A 4859-nucleotide genomic window follows, 5' to 3' on the forward strand; every position below is an offset into this window, starting at 1 on the left:
GCTGACATCTTGGCAGTATTAGCTTTTTCTTTCTATGAACATAGGACATCTTTTCATTTAATTAGTTCTTTTTTTCTTTTTCTTTTTTTTTTTAAACTTATTTCATTGGAGTATTGTAGTTTTCCTCATACAGATATTCTCTCTCTCTCTCTCTCTCTCTCTCTCTATATATATATATATATATATTTAACCTAAGTGACAATGACTTACCTAAGTGTTTCATTTTGGGGGTGTGAATGTAAATGATATTGTGTCTTAAATTCCACCTGTTCATTGCTGATGTGTAGGAACGTGATTGACTTGTGTATCAGCCTTGTGTCCTGCAAACTTGCTAGGATTCCTGACTAGTTCTAGGAGTTTACGGATCCTTTTGGATTTTCTACAGAGCTGATCATAACACCTGAAAACAAAGCTTTATTTCTTTCTTCCCAGTTGTATACCTTTAATATCCTTTTCTTGTCTTATCACAGAGGCAAAGGCTTCCCATACAATGTTGAAAAGAATGCCACAATTTGTTTTTCCATTCAGCAACTTTTGGGCATGCCTGTGTTTTCTAGTTTCTGCTGGTAATGGACGAAGCTGCTTTATGTTTATACAGAGAACTTGTGTGGACATGTGTTCTCGTGTCCCATGGATATTGCTGAAGTATGGACGCCGTATTGCAGGAAGAGAATGTGCTACTCTGTGAGATGCTGCCAAGATGCCTTCCAAGTCAGCTTTCTGACCAGCAGGATACAGGTGGCCTTAACTCTTTTAATCCAGTCTGATAGTCTCTGACTTTAACTGGAACATGCAGACCATGGTGTTTTGTATGATCATGGACACGGTAGGGTTTAAATCTGTCTTCTTCTTAATGCTCTTTACTTGTGGTATTTGCTCCCCCCCCCCCTTTTTTTGGCCTACCTTTGGATTGAGTATATATTTTTTAAAGATTCTAAAAATTTACATATTTATTTATAGAAAGAGCACATGAGGACGGGCAAAGGGAGGACTGAGCGCAGAGCCTGATGTAGGGGCTCCATCTCACGACCCTGAGATCATGACCTGAGCTGAAATCAAGAGTTGGACGCTTCGCTGACAGTTACCCAGGTGCCCTCAGATTGGGTATGTATATATATATTTTTATAATTCCTTTTTATTTAACTTATCAGCTGACCAGTTACCCCTTTGGGGAATTTTTTAGTAATTACGCAGAGGCAGTGGGTTTTCACTCAGATACAGCAGAGCTTTGCCTAGACTTGGGCCCAGCAGGACTTCCGCCCGCTCAGCAGTTTATAGCTTACATTTCTTACCAGAGAAAGGCCTGGTGACCGGGCTGGGTTTCCTGCCAATGTGCCCATTGGGGGGCATTTCCACTTGCTCTTGGGAGTGCCTGGTCACTGGTTCAAGTCTGGGAAAGAGCTGGAGACAACAGCAGACCGTCCTTTGTCTAAGCCAGCACGCTAGCTGATATTGTGCCTTTAGGAATCCACAAATCCCTCAGTTGCTTTCCTTCTGTCTGATTTCAGGGCCATGATGCTCTAGTCCAGAATCGTCTTGGGCTTTTTGTTTTGCTTCATTTTGTTTGGTGCAAGAAACAAGGAGCAGAAGGTATCATGTTAACAGATGGAAAAGAAGCCAGAATGACTCAGTTTGAACTTTATTTTTCACTTCCTTTATATGAAAATGGTGTTCAGACAGAAAGGACAGAGTAAACTTATAGGGACTAAAATCCCAAATAGTCAGAAAATAAATGAGAATACCTGCTTTCCACAAGACAGTATGAGCTGTGTGACTCAGATGATCTAAAGGATCTTGGAAATGAGATTGCGAGCGTCTTGGAGGAAACCTTAGTGCGGTCGTGAGAATGAGGGAGACACCAGGAGAAAAGGATGGAGAGACGCCCTCACTTTCAAAACGGGGCTCAGGGGCCCTTTGGAAGCAAGTGAACTGGCTATCTATAGGTTAGATTTAAAAACCAGTAAACCAAGACCATTTGCAGGGGTGGCTGTCACCTGGGGGCAGCACCAGAGGAAGAATCTGCCTATGTGGCAGGAGAAAGGAGGTGGCATTCCGGCCAGGATGTTCATGTAGTATTGAAGCTCCGGAAGAGTGGGTTCAGCCTGGACAATGGCGAACTCAGAAGCTACCAAGACCCATCCAATGCCCAGTTTCTGGAGTCTATCCGCAGAGGGGAGGTGCCAGCAGAGCTGCGGAGGTTAGCTCACGGTGGGCGGGTGAATTTGGACATGGAAGACCATCGGGATGAGGATTTTGTGAAGCCCAAGGGAGCCCTCAAGCCTTCACTGGAGAGGGTCAGAAACTGGGCAGCACGGCCCCCCAAGTGTTGAATACCAGCTCTTCAGCCCAACAGGCAGAAAACGAAGCCAAAGCCAGCTCTTCCGTCTCAGTCGACGAGTCACAGCCCACCACAAACATCCAAATACGGCTCACTGACGGCGGGAGGCTGGTGCAGAAGTTCAACCACAGCCACAGGATCAGTGACATCCGACTCTTCATTGTGGACGCCCGGCCGGCCATGGCTGCTACCAGCTTTGTCCTCATGACTACCTTCCCGAACAAAGAGCTGGCTGATGAGAGCCAAACCCTGAAGGAAGCCAACCTCCTCAACGCCGTCATCGTGCAGCGGTTAACATAGCCGCCCGCCGGGCTGGCGGCCTCATCTCCCTCCCGCGTCCTGCAGGGCCAGCTGCCCCGCGGGGACCACCCCTCCCACCCCTCCGTCCCGCAACCCAGCAGTCCAGTGCCACGTCTCCTCCGTAGCTCTGGGTTCTTAGATCTCGGTTGGACATTTGTTTTCTCCTTAGTTGCATTTCCTGGGTTTTTGTGAACGATCAATGGACTTTAAAGAAAAAAATAAAAATAACCAAAAAAATTGAAAAATCTATAGGTTAGATTTAAAAAGATGTTTGGGGACTGCCTGAGGAAGAAAGAAATTTGCATCAGCTTACCTAAAAGAAAACACCACCCCAAAGCTGCATTATTTCTTGAGTGTGATCTCTTACCAGGTGGGGAAACTGTGTGTGTCGTAACTTAGGTCAGGTTTTGATGTCCCTTGATATACTCAGATGAATTCAAAGCTGGCTGAAGACTTACACCGCACGAGTTGTGAGGTCAACTAATTACCAGTCCCCTGAGTACTGAAGTGGACCAGCGTGCATGGGAAGGGCCCTGTGTCTAAGTCATAAAACGGAGGTCAGGAGCCGTCTACATGGAAAAGATCAGGCAGCAGCGTGGACGTGTAACACAATTTTTTCTTTTTTAAAAAATGTGTTTCTGGGAGCGCCGGGTGGCTCAGTCGTTAAGCGTCTGCTTCGGCTCAGGTCATGATCTCAGGGTCCTGGGATCGAGCCCCGCATCGGGCTCTCCCCTCGGCAGGAAGCCTGCTTCTCCCTCTCCCACTCCCCCTGCTTGTGTTCCCTCTCTTGCTGTGTCTCTCTCTGTCAAATAAATAAATAAAATCTTAAAAACAAAATGTGTTTCTGATGGAACTGGCGATAAAGCATCTGACGGGGGTCGGCCAGAACTTCACTTTCTACTGAGTCCTCGCCGCCTCTGGGAGTGGGGTGAGGACCATGCCGGGAGCAGAGGGAGGCGGTGGAAAATTAAACCGTAACATCTGAACTCAAAAAAATATAAAACCTTCTCAACTGTGAACTATTTGTGAAGTCAAAACTGGACATGCAGCACATCCTGCAGGAAATCTTTGCGATTGGATGGACTGCAGAGCCGAGAGGCCTCCTGAGGGCCGGGCAGGATCGCCTCGGCATTGTCTACGCTGGAAAAGACCGCGACCTCTCAGGAGGTGTCAGGGCTCAGCGGTCCTGCAGGAGGGAGTGATGGGCTGTGCGTGTAGGACAGCAGCTTGGACCCAGGGGCCAACGTTCCCATGGTACCCGCAGTTCCTTACAACTCAGTTAAGTGCCCTTGGTGAGATCTCTTAATTGTTTGCAGGTCTTTGTGGAACCCCAGTCTTGTTACGTGCTTTCACTGACGCAGATGTACTGAGCAGAAGCCTCGGCCTGCGTCTCAAACACGAGGTTTCGATGAGTGGGCTCTGGCGAGTCTGCGGGTCAACGGAGAAGCGACAGTGGGTTTCCAAGCTACGGTGGCAAGGACAACCCCGTAAGCAAAAAGGACACTCTGTGACTGGCCTGCCATTCACCCGGGAAGTCGGGTAGATGATGGGACCCCGTTTTGTAAAGAATTTTGGTCCAATTCATCAAACACTGGGATAGTTGAGAAGTTTTACTACACCCAAAAGACAACGAGGGAGGGCCAGTCCAGTCCTACAGACCTGTTGTCAGAGCCGTGGTCTTCCTTCCGGCGGCTTCGGGAAGCTCCCTCCTCACTCCCGGGGCTCCCCGCACCACTCCCTGCTGCAGGGGCCGACGCTGCCCTGCCTAAGGGTCAGGCTTGCAGAGCGGCAGGGAGGCTGTGTGTCCTGTTCGCACACGGAGAGCGGGACGCATGCTTGGAACGCCCACGCTCCGCTCCACAGGGCGATTCTCCGCACCTCCCCCCACAGCCGACCCCAGCAAATGAGCCGGGCCAGTAAGTCTCCCCTTGATGTTATTGAAGGGAATTCTGCTGCCTCCTGGCAGACTTATTGTTTCCAAAATCATCTGGACAAGCTTGCTCAACGACCTCAAGAAACTCAGAGAGAAATGCGTCGACTTGCCTGTAGAACACGGGATAACCATCGTTTCAAGGATCTGTTGCTGTCTTATGCCAAATCAGACTGCGTTCCTTTTATAGCATTTTAGAAACTTTTCCCAGAAAACATCAGCATTACCCTGTGTCATGTTGTATTTAATTGTACAGTGTCAGCTTCCCTTAAAAGAATGTTGGGAAGACTA

At 48.3% G+C, this 4859-nt stretch overlaps 1 long non-coding RNA gene and 1 pseudogene across 1 annotated transcript; both read left to right on the forward strand.

The window, feature by feature from the left end:
* The first annotated feature begins 1042 nt into the window (after positions 1 to 1042).
* On the forward strand, positions 1043 to 1951 carry LOC116587954. The gene is made up of 2 exons (XR_004284713.1): positions 1043 to 1080; positions 1509 to 1951. It is a non-coding gene; the product is annotated as an uncharacterized LOC116587954 (long non-coding RNA).
* A 13-nt stretch (positions 1952 to 1964) lies between these two features.
* Positions 1965 to 2678, forward strand: LOC116587915 (annotated as a pseudogene).
* Positions 2679 to 4859: the final 2181 nt, after the last annotated feature.

The sequence above is a fragment of the Mustela erminea genome, chromosome 4 (assembly GCF_009829155.1).
Source record: "Mustela erminea isolate mMusErm1 chromosome 4, mMusErm1.Pri, whole genome shotgun sequence".
Classification (NCBI taxonomy): Eukaryota; Metazoa; Chordata; class Mammalia; order Carnivora; family Mustelidae; genus Mustela; species Mustela erminea.